Source organism: Elephantulus edwardii, unplaced genomic scaffold, assembly GCF_000299155.1.
Source record: "Elephantulus edwardii isolate Elephantulus edwardi_28Jun2011 unplaced genomic scaffold, EleEdw1.0 scaffold00002, whole genome shotgun sequence".
NCBI lineage: Eukaryota > Metazoa > Chordata > Mammalia > Macroscelidea > Macroscelididae > Elephantulus > Elephantulus edwardii.
In genome coordinates this window covers 2149449-2170505 of record NW_006399752.1, presented here as the reverse complement: position 1 = coordinate 2170505, position 21057 = coordinate 2149449, and positions in this window count along the sequence as shown.

The following is a 21057-nucleotide window of genomic DNA, read 5'->3' as shown; positions in this document are numbered from 1 at the left end:
TACTTTTAAACTATTCTCTCCCCCATAGACTTCAATGCCGTAAACATATTTCATCCAGTTTTTCTCAGTCTTACCCCCACCCCGATGCCAGCCTCATTCTACAACAGTGGCACCATAAAGCTCTTTGTTAGGTGCCATTGAGTATGATTGATAGTGACACAGTGAAGAACAAATCTGAACCTTGCCCTATCCTGCGCCAGCCTCATCATCTCTGCTATACCTGAGCAAATTTTTATGGTCACTATGTCAATCCGTCTATTTAAGGGCCTTTTTTCTTTTTTGCTGATTCTCCACCTTTCCAAGCTTGATGACCCTCTCCAATGGGCTCATGTGTGTCAGAGATGATGAGGGTAGCGCAGGATATGGCAGGGTTCAGATCTGTTGTTCATAGGCTCCCTAGGAGTCGTACTCTACGGAACCTAACAACAACATCAGATATTTCATGTAAGTACGGACACATTTTTTCCCCCTTTTGTGACTGGTATATTTGACTCAGCATTATGCTTTCAAAAAGACTCATTCATGCTGGAGACTGTATCATGGCTCCTCTTTATAATAACAAAAATTCCTACAGTGAAATGAATTCTTATCAAGTTAGTTCTAATAGTGACTGTAGAAAGAGTAGAACTGACTCCAATTTCAAAGGCTATAATCTCTCTCTTTTTTTTTCTAACTAGTTACCTATTTCTACAATAATGGTCTTATACAGTATTTGTCCTTATGGGACTGAGTTAGTTCACTTAGCTTAATGCTTCCCAGTCCCTCCCTGTTAGATAGAACTTTTCAAAATCATTGCTCCTGCATGATGTATAGTATTCCACAGTGTGAATTTACCATAATTTCCTTACTCCATTAGATTGTGTTTGGACATTTGGGCTAATTCCATGTTCTTGTGATGATGAATAATGCTATGAACATTGGTATACAATTCCCCATTTGCACCTCAGTTATAATTTCTCAGGTTAGAATGATTTTCTCAAGATGTGAAGTAGCTAGTTGGGTTATAGGGAATGTCTATATTCATCTTTTTGAGGAAATGCCAAACTGCCTTCCAGAGTGTCTGCACGAGGATGTAATCTTTGTACAAATAGACCATCACGTCTCTCTTCCTTGGAGCTTCAGGTGGATTCAACCAGGAACCTTTTCTTAGCATTTGAGAACTTAACTACTGTACCAGATGGGCTCCTTAGTGAAGTTATTTTCTAATATGTATATAATAAGTTTTGTTTGTCCATTCACCTATTGACAAATATATGTGTTGTTACCATCTTTAGGCTAATGTAAAGAGTGCTGAAATGACCATATGCATACATATATGTGTTTATAGTGCTACTTTTTATTATTGTGCATGTATACTTAGGAAGGGAATTGCTAGATGATGTAATGATTCTATGTTAAAATTTTGAAGTATTATTATTTTTCCACAGAGACTATACTGTTTGACACTCCCACTAGCAATGGCTAATGAAAAGTCCAATTCCTCACTAATCCCTATTGTTACTACTTAAAAAAATCATTACATTCTTAATATGAATGAAATATCTCACTTTTGTTGTTTTGTTTTGCACCTCCCAAATGACTAATGATTTTCATCATCTTTTCATGTGCTTGTAAACCATTTATTTGAATTTCTTCTTAGATTAAATGTCTTTCAAGAACATTAAAATAATTTTATACTATGATGAAGTAAGATTTATTTCAGGAATCCAAGGGTGGTTTAATATTAGAAAATTAATTGATGTAATATACCACAGTTGTAGAACAAAGGGAAAGAATTATGTAATCATCTAATTAACTCATAGAAGGCAAGACAATTGACAAAATCCAATATATTATCATGATAAAAACATCAGAAATTCTACAATCTGATAAAGTATATTTATTTACCAAAAAAAACCCCCACTACTCCTATTGTATATAATTGAGAACAACTGAGAGCTTTTCCCTTCAGATCTGTGATAAAATAAAGACACATACTCACCAGTGCTGCCTATATTATAGTAGAAATCCTTTCCAGATCCATGTGCAAGAAAAAGAAATAAAAGCTGAAGTAGGAAAAAAGAAATAATGGTTCTTCTGTTTCTTTCTTTGCAAAGGATCCTTGGCTAAGGGAAGTCAGAGAAACATTAGTCTAATGTGAAGTCCTCTTTCTAATTGTAAACATCAAAGGTCAAGAAGAAGAAAACACATCAGGCCATGTTGTGGTGGTTGTGGCATAGAGTTGGAATCAATCCACAGCTGACCCAATGGTGCATTTTCAAGGACAATTAATCACAAGAAGGAGATTTCCCGTCTTTCTCCAGTGGAGCAACAGGTGGCCTCAAACCATGTGCCTTCGGGATTGCGCAGTGTAGCTTCTTGCCACTTGGCCTCCAAAGCTTCTCCCTACAGCAGGCCTTAGCGGGAATTATTTTAGGGCAATATTTTGGAAATAAGTCATCTTTCTTTCTCGAATGTTTTTAGAGCTAACTTGAATATTTGTTAACAAAGATTTATTTCTAAGTGAAGAATAAATTATATCGGTTTATTGACCTAAATAATTTTATGACCTACACACTGTGCTTTTATTTCTACAGCCTGTCTCAGGGCACCATCTTATATTGGTTTTGCTCTCTTTTGGGGGATCCTTTGTCTGTTAGAATGGTGAGTAATGATCTTCTGAAGAGTCAGTTCTCTTGAATACCCTACCCACGGCAACTCTTAGTTATATAAAATTGTATAAAGAATTGAATTTCCTTGCCACCCAGTCAGAACTGATTCATAGCTGGTCTTCAATTAAATTTCTGAGGTTATGAATCATATGGAAAAAAGTCCACCTTCTTTTTTTTTTTTTTTTTTCCGTCCACGGCCGCGGCCCCGACCCCGCAGACCGCCACCGAAGCCTCCGCGGAAACCGCCGCGGGCTCCCATCCCAGGGCCTCCAGGCCCTCCCCCTGCACCGGCGTCATCCGCCATTTGGTGTTTTCTCAGAAAAGCCACCTTCTTTTTTTCCTCAAGGAATTATTGATGAAATCAAACCACTAGAGAGGCATGCTCTTTGGATTAGTGTAGCATAGTTACCTACATTCTGGGCCATTAGAGTTCTAAAAAGAACAGTAAAAACTGTAACAAAGTCCCTTGTATTAAAATGCACAGATTTGGCCAATTTACAATAGTTATTTTTTTATTAGTTTGCTTACAAAGTTCATATACATTGTGTTTCATACTATTCTTCATTTACCTTGTGTTTCATACAATCATTCTCATGCATTATGTTCTACACAATTAATCACCATTGGACCTTGCCCATCATTATGCTATATTTTTGCCTGGATCCTTTGCACTTCCTTTATCCCCTCCCTCCACCAACCAAACTACAACCCTGTGGTTTTGTCCCTACCCATCCTCACCCCTCACTCCCTTGAGTTCCCATACATGTTGTACTAGTTATCCTTCTATTTTTACAATAATGGTCTTATGCAGTATTTGTCCTTATGAGACTGAGTCAGTTCATTCAGCATACTGTCCCCCAGTCTCTCCTAAGTTTAGTAGGGCAGCAAATGATAAATGTTGGAGAGGATGTGGAGGTGTGGGAACTCTCATGCACTGTTGGTGGGATTGTACAATGGCATAACACTTTGGAAGACAGTTTGGCGTTTCCTCAAAAAGTTGAACATAAAAACTCCATATGACCCAGCTATTTCACTACCAAGCATACTTTTCAAAAGCTCTCCTATGTGTATAATTTTGTAACAAGGAAAAATTGAAGAAATAACCATGGAAAATGCCCCTCTGCCAACATTATCCATTCAAAGACTTTGGGAGGCACATCAAATGGGCATTGAAGTTTTTTGAGAAAGATGTCCCTAATTTTGACTGTAATCCAAAAGTCACTGAACAATAAAAAAATGCCAGTGTTTGCTACTGGGAGGTTTACCAAGAAAAGAAAAAGGGATCAGAAGCCATTGGTCTTGAAAGTTTAAGAACTTGAGTAGAGCTGAAGTTAAAAGACTCAGTAATGGGACATCTATGATGAGTTTTTTAATTGTGTTTGATTTCATGTACCACATGTTCATAAAGAGTTTAATATGTTTTTTTAAATTCAAATGAAGGACTAAAATGCCAACAAGATGAAGCTTTACTACTTTATAAATTCACCAATTTGATAAACAAACTATTTTGTAGTATTTTAAAACAAATAAATCCATTTTATAGCTTTGGTTAGCTCTTTTAAAAAATTATATAGAAAGTTGAAAAACTTTTGTTTAATTACTTTCTTAAGGGCTGGGGAAAGGAAGATTCTGTGTAACTGCATCAAATTCTAAAATTGTTTGTTTGTGAAAAATTTTTGTTTGTTTATTGTGATTTTAATGAAAGTTTACAGAGAGCCTGGTTTTTGTTTACTTCTCGTACGTTCTATAAACATGAAAACATGTTTCATTGTGCTTTTCATTTCTATGCAGTGACAATAATGTGAGTTTTTCTTTGTGGTTAAGGAAAGGTTGGGATAGTTGTGGCAGAGTAATAAGGTCAGATATTGACAGTTTTGCATGATAAATGCTATTCTTAGTGTTGTGTTGTTATATGATGTTGAGTTGGAACTGACTCTTGCTGACCCTCCAGTGGGTTTTCAGAGGCTGTAAATTTCATGGGAGGACATTGCTCACCTTTCTCCTGTGAAGTGGCTCGTAGATTTGAACCACATGCTTTTGGGTTGACAGCGTAGCTCCATACCACAGTTGTTGTTGTTGTGTGCCGTCAAGTCAGAACTGGCCCATAGTTTTTCCGAGACAGTAAATTGCATGGGAGGAGACTGTCCATCTTTCTGTGGAACAGCTGGTGGATTCAAAGAATGTGCCTTTGAGATTGCAGCACAGTTTCTTAACGCTAGGTCACCATTATTATTATTTTTTTTACCCGTATTATTCTAAATGTCTGCTTATTTTTCATAACATTTGTTGTTTGTGTATTTATATTGTTTTTACTGTCAGTATTTATGAAAATCTTTCATTATTGTTATGAATATGATGTAGAAAGTTTATATTTTAACAGATTTGGAGCCTTGTCCTTAACTTTATCCTTCAAATTTTTTTCCTGTTGTTTTTAGGTGCTGTCAAGTACAACTCATAGCAACTCTATGAACAACAGATCTAAAACCTGTCCTATCCTATGCAGACCTTATTCTCCCATTGCCACAATTACCCTGTTAATGTAATTGAGGATCTTCTTTTGCTGACCTCCATCTCTCCAAGCATGATGTCCCTTTCTTAGGAATAGCCCCACCTAACAACATTCCCAAAGTATGTGAGATGAAGTTTCACCATCCTTGCCTCCAAGGGAACACTGACTGCTTGCTTTCCAAGATCTATCTGCTGTTCTTTTGGAAATCCATGGGATATTCACTACTCTTATTCAACACAATCCCTGGTGTCAATTCTTCAGTCATCCTTACTCATTGTCTAGCTCTCAGATACACACATAGCAGGTGATTAAAAAGATTATGACTTGAATCAGGCACATCTTGATCTTTAGACTAACATCATTGCTCTTCAGGATTTTGGAGAAGACCCTGACAACAGACTTTCCCAATGCAATTTGTGTCGAATCTTTTGACTTTTGGTACCAAGGGTGTTGATCCAAGTAAGACAAAATAATTGAAACTTCAATTTTTTTCTCCAATTATCAAGATTTTGCCTATTGGTACAGTGGTGAAAATGTTTTGGTTTTTTTCAATGTCCAAATGTAATCCATATTGAAGACTGTGTTCTTTGATCTTTTGCAGCAAACACTTCAAGTCCTCCTCGATTACAGCAAATAAAGTTGTATCATCTTTATCACACAGGTTATTAATGAGTCTTCCTCCAATTCTGATGCCACATTCTTCTTCATTAAGTCTAGCTTCTCAAATACTTGCTCAGCATGCAAAGTGAATAGGTATGGAGAAAGGGAACAATGCTGACACACACCTTTCTTGATTTTTAAGCAATTCAGTGTTCCCTTGTTTTGTTTGAATGACAGCTTCTTGGTCTAGGTATAAGTTTGGTACATTTGTTCTGGGATTCCTATTCTTCTCAACGTTAGCTAAAGCTTGTTATGATCAACATAGTAAAAATACCTTGCAAAGTCAATAAAGTACAAGCAAACATTCTTCTGGTATTCTCTAATTTCACCTGTGATCTGTCTGGTATCAGCAGTGATGTCTGGTGCCACAGCCTCTTCTACATTCCACTTGAACTTCTGGTGGTTCTCTTTAAATAGGCACATTTCAGAAGAGCTTCCAGAATAAGACAGGCTGGGAACCAGGGACAGTCATCTGCTTCTGAAATAACAGACCTTGAAAATCCTATGAACAATAAAGGAATGCAGGTGGTTTAGTATTAGAGGTAAAGCCCAGACCAGAAATCACTAAAAAATGAGGAGAAACAGCTACAAACCCTTAATAATTGGAATGTGGAATATATGAAGTACAAATATGGAAAAACTGGAAGTTGTAAAAATGAAATGGAATACATAAAGATAGACATTCTAGGCATTGTTGTTGTTGTTGTTATGTGCCATCTAGTCGCTTTCGACTCATAGCGACCCTATGTACAACAGCCCTAAACCCCGCTCTATCCTGTGCTAATCGTACTGCATCTGACACACCTATCCCGAATACCCCAGTCACTGAATCAATTCATCTCATAGAGGGTCTTCCTTTCCTGTGCTGTCTCTCCACCCTCCCAAGCATGATAGCCCTCTCCAAGGAACTGTCCCTCCTTACAACACGTCCAAAGTATGTCAGACAAAGCCCCAGAATCCTTGCCTCCAAGGAGCAGCCTGGTTTAACCCTCTTCAGGATGAATCTGTTTGTTTTCCTAGCCGTCCATGGTATTCTCAATACTCTTTTCCAGCACCACAGCTCAAAGGCATCAATTCTCCTTCTATCCTCCCTAGTCATTGTCCAACTCTGTGATGCATAACAAGTGACTGCAAAGACCATGGCCTGTACCAGATGCACCTTAGTCTCCAGAGACACACTATTGCTCTTGAGTACTTTAGAGAGGTCCCTAACAGCAGATTTTCTCATCAGTGGGTGGAAATTGACTGACATTGATCACTTTGAATTAGTAGATCACTTTAATCTACTATTCAGAGAATGAAAAATTGAAGAATGGTGTTTCATTCAAAATGAAAAAGGTCATTGTAAGGTCTATCCTGAAGTACAGTGCTGTGAATGATAGGATACTATCTATGCATGTATATAAAAATCCTGTTAATACAACTTTATACTCATATATACACCAATAAGTAAGCCAAAGAGGAGGAAATGAAAAAAAATTCTAACAACTTTTTCAGTCTGAAACCAACCAAACATGCAGCCAAGATGCATTAATAATAATTGGTACTTGGGAGAGACTAAAACACATCATGCTTTGTGAACTATCTCAGTCCCATAAGGACAAATACTGTATAAGATCATTATTGTAGAATATGTATGTGGATCCAAGTGTGAGAGGAGCAGAGGAATGAGGAGGGGTGGGGTGGGTAAATGAAATTGGAAAGATCTAGTGTGAAAAAACAATGTATACAAACTTTGTAAATAAACCAGTATAAATAAAGAAAAATAGTAATTGATGATTTGTCAGAAATTATGGGTTTGGTGATAAAAATTAGTCTGGAGATCAAATGATTGAATATTATGCATTGAATGATTTATTTATCACAAATACATTTTTTAAAAGAAACACAGTGACTATACACATGGATCTTATGTTTTGGATTGCATAGGAACCAGATTAAATACATCTGTGGAAAGAATCATTGAGGAAGCCCAGTAACAGTGGTCAAGGCCAGATAAGGCGTTGACTGGAAAAGACTGTTATGTACAAGTTCAAAATGAAATTGAAGACAATTCAAGTAAGTCCACAAGAACCATAATATAACCTTGATTCTATCCCACCTGAATTTAAACATCATCTCAAGACCTAGTTGCTCATTGAACACTAATAATTGAAGAACTAGATGAACTCTGATATGAAATAAAAAAATACCCTTCATGAAGAGAGCAAAAAGGTCATTAGCATGACAGAAGACAAAGACCAAAACAAATATCAGAAGAGATGCTGAAAATTTCTCTAGAGGACAAAGAGGTCAAAACAAAGGGAAAGGATACTGAAGTAACAGAGATTAGCAGAAGATTTTAAAAGGCTATTCAAGAAGACAAAGCAAAGTATTACAATGGAATGTGAAGAGAGATGGGATTGGAGAATAAAAAGGAAAGAACTCAATCAGCATTTGTCAACCTGAAAGAACTGAAAACAAATTTAAGCCTCAAGTTGAAGTATTGAGAGATGCTATGGGAAAAATCTTGAATGACCCAGTGAGCATCAAAAGAAAATGAGGGAAATACCCAGAGTCACTGTGCCAAAAAGAACAGTTTATACTGAAATATTTTAAGAAGTAGCACATGATAAAGAACCAAAATTGATGAGCGAAAAAGTCCAAGCTGCACTGAAGATACTGGCAAAAATACATCTCCAGGAATCTATGGGATACCTATTAACATGTATCAAGTAACAGATGCAGCCCTAGATGCGCTCACCAGTATGTGCCAACACATTTGGAAGACAGTTGTTTGGCCAACTGATTGGAAGAGATCTATAGTTATTCCAGTTTCCAAAAAGGGAGCCCCAACAGAATGTGGAAATTATTGAGCAGTATCATTCATATAACATGCAAGAAAATATGACTGAAGATCATCCAAATAATGCTACGACAGTACACTGAAAGAACATTGTTAGAAGTTCAAGTTCATTAGTTTTTCCTAGATAATCTCAGTATCTTGTGCTGGAATGAGAGCTGGTATCTTATTTAGTTCCATCTGTATTTTGTTTTAAATTAACCTTTTTTTGTGACTAAGTGAAAGTTAACTGAGCAAAAGGTTTTCCATTCAACAGTTCATACATGTTTCATGACAATAATTATAATCTTCATGTTTTAGTTATTTAATACTGCTGTAACAGAGATAACAAGTGGGTGGCTTTAACAAATAGAAATCTGATTTTTATTGTTATTCATTCTCTCTCTCTCTCTCTCCTTTCTTTCAGAACTCTGGTGGCATAGTCCATAATGAGCTGTGTTGTGCACCCAAAGGTTGAGTGTCTCCTTAGGAGAAATATGAGTAGTGACCAGTCACAATTTGCAACTTTCCTGGTTCACTATGTAGCTGCTATGTGTTGGAACTGATGTGTCAGAAGTGAGTGAGTGAATTTCTGTAAAGAAGCCTTCATGGTGCAGTGTGTTGTGGGTTAGGCTGCTAACAAAAAGGAAGGCAGTTTGAATCCATCAGTCCCTCTTCAGGAGGATGAGATAGTCTGCTCTTGGTGAAATTTGCAGCCTCAGAAACCTCGGGAGCAGTTCTACTGTGTTGTACAGGATAAAAGTCAGAGCCAACTCCACCCTACAGCAGAGGCGTTGGCGTTTAAATCATGGGTGACTACTTAACGTCAAGTGCTTTTTTGTAAAGCTTCAAGTGTCTTCTTTATCAGACTCTTGAGTTAGGTATTGGTACACATGATTTCTAAGCCTTACAAGGTCTTTATCCTTTGAGTAGTTTTAATCATGATCATTTTATAAAGGAGGAGGAAAAAGATTCTTGGGAGATTATGTAAATAGTTCAAGACCACACATATTGTAAGTGATGCAGTGTCAAAACGGTGTGCTCAGGATGGAAGTCGTAGTGTCCGACTTCTAATCCCACAAAAGGAAAGAATCCTCATCCGTAGCAACAGTAGCACAAATCTGATTGTCCCTTGTCCCCTTTCCTGCTCTACACCTCCTTCTAAAATTTCCAGTGACAATTGTTCTCTTTCCAATACTCAGTACTTTTTTACTGAGTTCACTAGCTCACTGCAATGTCAATGACAAACAATACTCAGGTTTATGAAGTTTATGAGGTATGTAACAGATTATAATGGATTTAGGAACATGTGGAGTGCATTTTTCAGTCATAGTGGCCTTTTCTCTAGTGGGTTGCTCATACAGACCTCTTTCTCATCTTTGACCTTTCAGCTTCAATCTCTGACTTGCTTTGGCAAGTGTTATAAAACCCCTTGAGCTCTACTGGCTTACTGAGCAGGCATATGACACAGAGAATACTGGAAAAATGTATTATAATAATTGCAAATAATATACTTAATTGGGGCCTGTGAAGTGTGAAGTACAGTTATGATGTCACATAAAATCAATCCAAAAAGATAAAGCATTAAAAACAATTCAGACTTTAACAGCCAATCAAATACTGACATCCAAACAATTTTCCCTAGCCAATTATTCAAACAAGCAGAACGCTCACCACAGTAGATAGCTCATTGCAAAATCCAGCAAGGGGGCTGTAGAAAGAGGAGAGGTGTTGGACAGTGAGGTGTCTTTTGCCAATACATCTGATTTGCAGTTTTGAAAGTAGGATTTATGAAAACTATGATTCAGTGCAGGGAGTAACCTCTGTTTAGGTCTCTCAGAGCCATGGTTTCACCAATAAGTCTCTCAGATTCAAGACGTAATCAATCAGAATTGAAATATTCCATCTTAGTTTAGCACATTGAGTCTCTAGGCAGTGCTTTATCAAAGCCTGAAACAACATTTTCTGGTAGACACGTTAAGTCTCTAGTCTACTGTTTGCACCATTAGTAGCCATGTATATGCTCAAGAGTGTTACACTGGGCTTTCATGACAAGATGAGGTCTCTGTATGCTCATTTTCCCATCAACGCTGTGATTCAGGAGAGTGGATCTCTGGTTGAAATGCAAAACTTCTAGGTGAAAAATACATTCAGAGGGTTCAAATGAGACCAGGTGTTGTTTGTTTAGTATCAGTAGTTCAGAAAAAGGAGTTAATTCTTGAAGAAATGACCTTGAGCTTGTATGAAGTACAGCTGTTTTGATTTGGTAAGCTACAACAGTTAAAAAAGAAGGATATTAAAACATTTTTGGATAGTATCTATGTGACTGAAAAAGGAACAGATCAGCAGGCTGATAGGTAATATTTAGGAGTTTCCAACTACAGGAATGAGGCTGGACAAGTCCTAAAATGCATCTGATTCCTGCAATAGAATGATATTAATTTGAAAAAAAGTTTTTAGAATGTAAAATGGACTATCAAACTTTGGAATCTTCTCTAGAGAACCTAAAATTGTTATTTCCTATATCTATACTTCAGCCAGGAAGCAGCCATTAGAAGAGAGCAAGAAAACATTGTCTGGTTCAAAATCAGAAAAGGTGTACGTTAGAGATATATCCTATCTTCATATCTTTTCAATTTATATGCAGAACAGTTTATTCTGGAGGCTGAACATTATGAGGTGGAATGTGGCATCAGGATTGGAGGAAGACTCATCAATAACCTACATTACGCAGATGGCACAACCTTGCTTGCTGACAGTGAGGAAGGCCTGAAGTATTTGCTGCAGAAGGTCAAGGACTGCAGCCTTCAATGTGGATTGAAGCTCAACATCAAGAAAACAAAGAGTCTCACCACTGGGCCAATTGGCAGTATTATTGGTAGATGGTGAAGGGACTGAAATTGTCAACAACTTCAGCTTGCTTGGCTCCACAATCAACACTCTTGCTAAACTTCTTCAGAGTTTTCAACTATCTCACCTTCTCACTACTATTAAAAATTGCCCCGCTCCCATCGATTGCCCCTCTGATTGCTATAGAAATGGCTCTGGCTGAAGTTACTCGTGATCTCCAAGTTAACCAAATACAGTAGGTTGATCGAGTTAGGTTTTCAGTTTATCGAGTTCTCTGTCTCTTCTGTATCACTTCCTCCTGGTTGCACGATCATCCTTTTGCTCCTGTGGTTGACTGATCTCTTCCTGTCCTTGTATTTGCTGCGCTGCCTTTGCAAAATTTTGTTGGCTTGAAGTTCTGCCTTAGGCCATCTTCTGCTATGCAACCTTATAGCTGCCTGTGTGTCAATTGTTCACAAGTTGTTGCTTTGTCCCAAAGTGCCTTTGCATTGAAAAGAAGCCTTCATAATCTACTTGTTTACTTCATCATTAAAAAAAAAAAACCAAACAAACCCTCACTCCCTGCTGTTAATCAGGTTCAACCCTCCATTGAAGGGTGTAAATTATGATGGGAGGAAACAGCACATCTTTCTCTCCCTACTCCCCCAACCCCCAGCAGCTCTGGATTCAAACAGGCAGATGTCTGTTAGCAGAGCAGCTCAGTAAGAGCTAGTCAGTCACTTAAGCAACTGCCACCTCAAATCACCATCCCAGATTCAACATGGTCAAAGCAAACCCATTATCTTCTTGTAGTGTAATTCTCGCAGCATTCTTTATCTTGATGAATGACACCGTTATCCATTAAATTATACTAGCCACAAGTTGAGAATTTTTTTTTACATACTCAATCCTAAAAGTTTATCACCAACTCCTGTATATTTCACTTTCACATTTGTACTTTAAATCCATTTAATTTTTCCTATACACACTTCTATTGTTTTTGGTCAAACATTCTTTTAAGTGGTATAGCACTGGTCTGTCCATTTGCTGTATAGAGGTAATTTGAGGTAACTCGTGGTTGCTGTGACACTGATGTGTCAAATGCAATAATGGTTACCAGTGATGGACAGTGTTTGGTGGGGCTCCCCAATTAAAAAACCTTGGAAGCAGGAGTGGCATCCACTTCTGAAATAGTTTGCCTCCGGAAACTCTATGAACTTGGAGAAATGATGAAAGTTACACAAGTTTTCAGGTCTTTAATTCATAGGGTCGCTATGTGTCATCTACAATTTGACAGCATCTAACAACAACATCCGAGCCATAGTCTTTGCAATTACTTGCTATTCATCAGAGAGTTGGACATGGATAAGAATTACAGAAGAAAAACTGATGCTTTGAGTTGTGGTACTGTAGAAGAGTATTGAACATACCATAGACTGCCAAGAAAAGTAACAGATCTGTCCTTTAGAGCATGAAACCAGGCTTTTCCTTGGAGGCAAGGATTTTGAAGCTCTGTCTTACATACTTTTGACACATGGACAGGAGGGACCAGTCTTTGAAGAAGGACATTATGCTAGGAAAGGGGGAGGGACAGCATAGGAGAGGAATAGCCTGGATGAGATGGATTGGCATGGTAACTGGAATAATGAGGACAGATGTGTCATAGACAGTGAGATTGGCTCGGGGTAGAGCAGAGTTCAGAGCTATTGTACATAGGGTCACTATGAGCTGCAAGTGACTCGATGGCTCATAATAACAACAGCAACATTCAATTGTTTTCTTGAATAATGTTAGTGAAATGGGACTGATTACCTTCCACTTTGCCTTCCAGCTCTGTGGAGCATTGCCAACAAATTTATTTGCTTTTCTTTTAAAAATGTAGACATGCACTTTGCAGGCTGTTATTAATTTCTACTGAGTTGATTCCAATTCATGGTAAACCCAGGTGTGCACAGGAAAGTTTCTTTGCAGAATTTTCAAAGTTTTCAGAAGTTAGCATCCAGACATGTTTTTCAAAGTGCCTCTGGGTAGTTTTAATCCATGTTCTTGTAGTAAAGCACTTAATGATTTGTGTTTCCCAGGGACCTGTGGTTTATATAAGATTCTGCAAAACACTAGTTATTAAAAAGCATTTGAAAACAGGCTGCTTTAATTTTTGTTTTAGTATTTTAAAGAATTATCAGTTCATAATAACAAGTTATATAATTCATGATCAGAAAACTCAAACTACATGGAAAATCCTCTGTAGCCTTTTGGGATAAAATGAAAATCACTTATTTTTTTCTGTTAAGAAGACATCAAACATTTTGACAATTTTTAATCTTAATTTTTTAATTACAAATTTTAGGACAATTTCAAATATAAATAAGTGAAAGAAGAACATGATTCGCAAGTGTTCACATGATGTTTAGTCCTTAAACTTACAAGGAAACTATGTTTCTGGAGCTGTATAGGGTGGTATAATCTGCTGAAAGTTGTGTTGCTAACCCAACGACCTAAACTTTTGAGCAGTTTGAATCAACTGGGCTTTCCAAAGGAGGTAGATAGGCCTCCTCCTGTGTGTCATTTACAGCTTCAAAACCTGCTGGAAGATCAGCTATGAATGAGTCCATTCTGACTTGTCAGCAATGAATTTTTGTTATTATTGAGTTTATGTAAATATAACATGATTGTAACAACATCAACAGAAAACTGCCAGAAGTACAATCTGGGTTTAGAAGAGGTTGTGGCACTAGAGACATTATCATCTATATTAGATGGATCTTGGCAGAAAGCAAATTATACCAGAAAAATGTTTGTGTTTCATTGAATATGCAAAGGCATTTGACTGTGTGGATCACAAAAAAATTGTGGCTAAACTTGAGGAGAATGAGAATGTCAGAACACTTGATTGTACTCAAGCAAAACCTATACTCAGATCAGGAAGCAGTCCTCAGAACAGAGCAAGGAAGCACTGCACGGTTCAAAATCAAGGAAAGAGTGTCAGGGATGCAGCCTGTCTCCATACCTTTTCAACCTATATGCAGAACAGATAATTTGGGAGGCTGGGCTTTATGAGGAGGAATGTGGCATCAGGATTGGAGGAACACTAATCAATAATCTACGTTATGCAGGTGACACAACCTTGCTTGTTGAAAGTGAGGAGGACCTGAAGTGCTTACTGCAGAACATCTAGGACTGTAGTCTTCAATACGGATTGAAGTTCAACAGCAAGAAAACAAAGATTGTCACCACTGGGTCAATTGGAAGCACAATGATACATGGAAAAGAGATTGAGGTTGTTAACAATTATAGCTTGCTTGGCTCCACAATCAACACTCTTGGAACCAGCAGTCAGGAAATCAAAAGACAAATTACATTGGGAGAATCTGTTGTCAGGGGCCTATCCAGAGTACTGAGAAGCAATGATGTCAGTCTAGAGACTAAAGTACGCCTGATACAGGCCATGGTCTTCACAATTACTTGCTGTGCATCAGAGAGATGGATGATGACTAAGGCTGATATAAGAAAAATTGATGCCTTTGAGTCGTGGTGCTGGAGAAGAGTCTTGAACCTACCCTAGACTGCCCAGAAAATAAATAAATCTGTCTTGGAGAGGGTCAAGTCAAGTCTCTCCATGGAGGCTAGGATTTTGAAGCTCCATCTCACATACTTTGGGTACAGGGCCAAGAGAGACTAGTCCTTGGTGAAGGTCATTGTGCTTGGAGGTGTGTTGGGATAGCGCAGGAGAGGAAGACCTCAGATGAGATGTATTGATACAGTAACTGGAGTAATGGGGGTGGGGGTGTTGGATTCATGAGACTGGCTCAGAGTAGGGCAGGCTTCAGAACTGTTGTATATAGGGTTGCTGTGAGTGACAGATGACTTGAGGCATATATATATTTTCTTTTTTTCTGGAGACATTATTGTTTCTCTATCATGTATATCTCCAGCTTCCTTTTTTCTTATTATCACATTCTTCAATATATTCTCAACTAATAATCATCTAGATACCTACGTTTTACTCTACATTGTTGTTGTTATGTGTCATTGAGTCACCTGCAACCCATAGTGACCCTATGTTCAGTAGCTATGAACTCTGCCCTGTCCTGAGCCAGTCTCACTAATTCTGACAAACCAACCCCCATGGCCCCAGTCACTGTATCAGTCCATCTCATCCGGGGTCTTCCTTTCCTGCACTATCCCTCCACACTTCCTAGCACTCCTAGTCACTCCTGGCCACGTGCCCAAAGTATGTGAAATGGAGCTTTAAAATCCTAGCTTCCAAGGAGAAACTTGCTTCCACCTCTCCAAGACAGACCTATTTGTTTTCTTGGCTGTCCATGGTATGTTCAAGATTCTTCTCTAGCACTACAATTCAAAGGCATCGACTTTTCCATCCTTAGTCATTGTCCAGCTCTTGGATGCATAGCATGTAACTGTGAATACCATGGTCTGGACCAGGCACACTTCAGTTTCTAGAATGGCATCATTGCTTATCAGTACTCTGGAGAAGTCCCTGATAGCATATTTTTCCCAGTTCAATTCGTCTTTTGATTCCCTTCCTGCTGATGCCAACAGTGTTGATTGTGGAGCTGAGTAAGTTTTAATCATTAACAACCTCAATCTCTTCTCCATCTGTAATGGTGCTGCCAATTGTCCCAGTGGTGAGAATTTTTGTCTTTTTGATGCTGAGTTTTAATCCATATTGAAGACTATAGTCCTTGACCTTCTGCAGCAAATGTTTTAGGTCCTCCTCACAGCATGTAAAACTGTATCATCTGTATATCGTAGGTTGTTGATTAGTCTTCCTCCAATCCTGATGCCACATTCCTCCTCATAAAGTCCTGCTTCCCAAATGATCTGTTCTCCATATAGACTGAAAAAGTACGGAGACAGGATGCATCCCTAACACATTACTGACTTTGAACCATGCAGTGTTTCCCTGCTCTCTTCTGAGGACTGCTTCATGGTCCAAGTATTGGTTTCACATGAGCAATTAAGTATTCTGGGATCTGTATTCTTCTTAAGGTTAGCCACAATTTGTTGTGATCTGTACAGTTAAATGCCTTTGCATAGTCAATAAGACATAGATAGATTTTCTTCTGGTACTCTTTGCTTTCTACCAAAATCCATTTGACATTGGCAATAATGTTTTTCATGCCATGTCCTCTTCTAAACCCAACTTGTATTTCTGGTAGTTCCTTGTCAATGTACTGTTCAAGTCATTTCTAGATGATCTTCAGTAGGATTTTGCTAATGTGCAATATTAGTGGTACATTATTCGATATTTTCCAACCTCTATTGGGTTATTTTTTTAAAATATGAGAATAAATATAGATCTCTTCTAATCAGTTTGTCAGGTAGTTGTCCTCCAGATTTTTTGGCACAACTGGTCAGTACATCCAGGGCGGCATCTATCATGTTGAAACATGTCAATATATATTTAACACACATATATATTCATACACACACACATATGTATATATGTATAATATTTAATTTTATGTACATTAAAATGTGCCATCCCTTCTACAATTGAATTTTTAATTCTGTTCTACCTAATTACTGCTCTTTCATCCATTTTCCAGCTTACAACACTTGTTCACAGTGCTGTTATTCTATTATATTTTTTCCTTCTCAGATTTATACTTTAAGGGAAGAAAAAATATTGCAACTTGAATAAGACTTCAAGTTGGAATAAAGTTCAGTGAATTGTTGAAGTAGCTATGCTTTACCTAGACTTGAAAAAGTATTTTCTAGCTCATAACTTTAATTTTGTCACTTAACAGGAACTCTTTCCCAAACTGCTAAATATTCTTGTTTGCCACACATTTTAAAGCTTACATAATGTTTCAATGTATGTGAGGTCAATAGTACAATTTCTGATGGCTGGTTTAATTGATAAAGATATTGTGTTTCTAAAGAATTTTATATTCTTTATTTTCACTACATGAAACAAAGAAGACTGGCTCTTCTTCTTTCATTCCACATAAGCCAGGTTTATTCTATCACTGATAAGACCATTAAAGCGAGGAAAATAGCAAGGAGACAAACACATCGGTTTTCTTGGCCCCTTCCTTTAGAGTGGCATATCCTACTGCCTTTGTGCTGTTACATGTATCACAATCCTGTTACCCAGTTGCCCTCACTGTCTCAAGGTGAAAACTGGCAAGGTTTAGGAGGCAATGAAGGACCAAAGGAAAACACGAACACAAAGGACGTATACCAAGCTAACAAAAGGACCTCTCATAACAAGTAGAGCTTTTCTCATCCAGGTGAGAAGAAATAATAAAAGCTCCTTATCAGTAAACTTAATCTGGAGAGGTGAAGAATGAATGCAGTCTTTGAAACAGCTAATAAGGCAGGAAAGACTTGGTGGGAACATTTTAGACATAGCTTACATTCTACTTTTAACCTTTAAGGACACAGTCACTGCCCTCCTGTCAGTTACTGCCAGCTCTTCAATGACAAGCTTGATTGGCTATTAAGTACAAGAATCTACCAGATGCATGGCAATGGAGGGAAAAGACAGAATTTAGCACTGGCAAGCAGCTTCTAGCAGCAGAAATTTAGGGCGAGAATGACAAGAACACATTGCAGAATAAAGAAAATCTGAGAATTGCTTTTGTAAAACTAAAAAGTATGTCCAATCTTGTAATGACTTTGTGTAGCGATGTTTCTCTTTATCTCTCTTGTTTAAAGTAACTTTTCAAAAGGTCCTCCCTCATGAAAGCTAAAAGAACATTTGATTTCTTTTACCTCCCTCTATTTTTCTACCTTGTTTTCAGGTAAACTTCCCAATGGATTTCCACCTGAACCTGATCCTCAGTCCAGAAACACAAAGCCCAGATTATTTATCTTCACAATATTTATCCTGCATTCCAAAAAACTAAGGCTGCAAATCCCACAGTGAAGCAAGCATAAACACAATCTAGGCGAGATTAGACCACACTATTTAGTTAATCTCAGTTTACAAAAGCCTTTATTTCTTTGTCTGTAAGGCTGCCACAGAAGTTTGGTAAGTGCAACTTGCAAACAAAATGTGAGGACATTTGGAAATACAGGGAAAGAGAGGGTAAAAAGAATTCCTACTTTCATACACTCTCTGAAAAAGCCTAGGATATTTTCTAGATTGAAGGGTTTCTGTACTAAGGGCTCAAATCACTATCGTGGCAGTGTTTTCTTGCAAAATGTAATCAACACAACTACTAAGACTCCTGATGTATAGTTAAAACTACCAAGAAAGAAAAAAAATGAAATAAACTACCAAGGAAGAAGCCTTTTGCTAAATTTCACCCTTCTAACTGCTGCGCCCCCACCATGTTTAAAAGATTAATATTTTTGATCCAATGACAAGAATACGAATGAGAATTTCACTAAAATGTTTTGGCTTCTAGGTAAAGGAATAAAAGACAGTTTTAAATATTATGCTCACATAAATGAACATCTATAAATTATTGGTGCACAGCCTGGAATAACAATGACTTAAGAAAGGAAAACTCCTACAACAGGCCAGAGGATATTATGGAGATTTTTACTTACTGTGGTCAGACACAAAGCCAGCCATGAATTTGAACACTTCTAACATGCTTTAACACATCTAATTAAGCTTTTGTAATTATCTAATGCCATGAATGACTGCTTTATGGTAAAACTCTCAATTAGACATATTCACATAGATGCAGCCATTCCATTTCAATGAAAAGACTGTTTTGTTTTGTTTTTTTCTTGCAATCCTCAGGCCTGCAGACAAATCTTCGAATGTCCCAATAGATCTTGTTTTCTTTGGATAAATATCAGATACACATCCCTCTGTGCACATGTCCTGCTCTTCCAAGCTGGAAGAACTTGAGGATGCTGGCAGTATACAAACGTGTTAGACTCATCCAGTGCTGTTGTAGGCAGTTTCTAAAACTAGTGTTATAAATTAAAGAACATAATTTGTTACAGAAAAAAATTATTTCAATGAAAACAGTCACTGCAAAGTGTGTTATGGGAAGCTAATTGCCTATGGAGTAAAGAGGGCTTCAAGTTGCCAAAGAGTGGCAGTGGTGGCGGCAATGACGGTAATTGACTAGGATAAGTATAAATCAGAATATGCTCTGGTCTTAGTCTTCACTTTGTTATCATTGTAGAGCAATGCCGTCTTAAATTATAAAGCTTGAGGTAAAAATAAAACAAGTATGTTTTAATATTTCAGTTTATTAGTTGATTCCTAGGCTTTGAGTGCTAAAAACATTACTTTCTAGTGTTTAAGTCACCAGGCCTTTTATGAGTATTCTTAGGTAGTACTGAGTTGGTTTCAACTCCCAGCATATTACGTCTAATGAAGCAATGCTGATTCTGCACAATCCTCACAGTCACTCTTATGTTTGAGACATTCTGGCTATACCTCTAAAACATATTTGTTTGTTCTTCCGGTAGCCCGTGATATAGTCAATATTGTATTCCTACATTACACTTATATGATTCTGGGGATGAAAAGGTGAGGAAGAATGGGGATGGTTTCATAATTGAAAAGTCATTTCTAGATCCATCCTGAAATACAACATGGTGAGTGACAGGATAATATCCATAACGCATACAAGGAAGTCCAGTGAATACCACTATAATTCAAGTATATGCACCAACAGCTAGAGCAAAAGAGGAGGAAATAGAAGATTTCTACCAATTTTTGCAGTCAGAAGTTGATCAAACCTGCAAACAAGATGCATTGATAATAATGGGAGACTGGAACACAAAAGTTGGGAATAGGGAAGAAGGATCAGTAGCTGGAAAATACCGGCTCGGTGAGAGAAATGAGGCTGGAGATAGAATGATAGAGTTCTGTACATTCAATGATTTATTCATAGCAAATACCTTTTATAAGAAACATAAATGCAGGCTATACACATGGATCTCACCTGATGGCATGCATAGGAATCAAATAGATTACATTTGTGGAAAGACTCTGTGGAGAAGCTCAATATCAGCAGTGAAAACCAGGACGAGTGATGACTGTGGCATAGACCACCAACTACTCATATGCAAGTTCAAGCTGAAGTTGAGGAAAATTAAATCAAGTTCACCTGAACCAAAATTTGATCTTAAGTCTATCCCACTCGAATTTCAAAACCATCTCAGGAACAGGTTTGAGGCCTTGAGCACCAATGAGCGTAGACCAAATGAGCTCTGGGAGGATATCAAGAAAATCACAAGGAAGAATGCAAAAGATCATTACGAAGGCTGAAAAAGAAGAAAAGACCAAGATGGATGTCAGATGAGACTTTGAATATTGCACTAGAGCGCCGAGAAGCCAAAGCTAAAAGAAGAAACCAAGAAATCAATGAGCTAAACAGAAAATTTCAAAAGGCAGCAAGGGACAACAAAGCAAGATACTATAATGAAATGGGCAGAGAGCTGGAGTCAGAAAACCAAAAGGGCTGAACTCGCTCAGCGTTTCTTCAGCTGAAGGAGCTGAAAAAACAAATTCAAGCCACAGATGGCAATACTTAAGGATACTTTGGGTAGAATGTTAAATGATCCAGGAAGTATCAAGAGAAGATGGAAGGAATACAGAGTCACTGTATCAGAAGGAATTGGCTGACGGCTGACACAGAAGAATT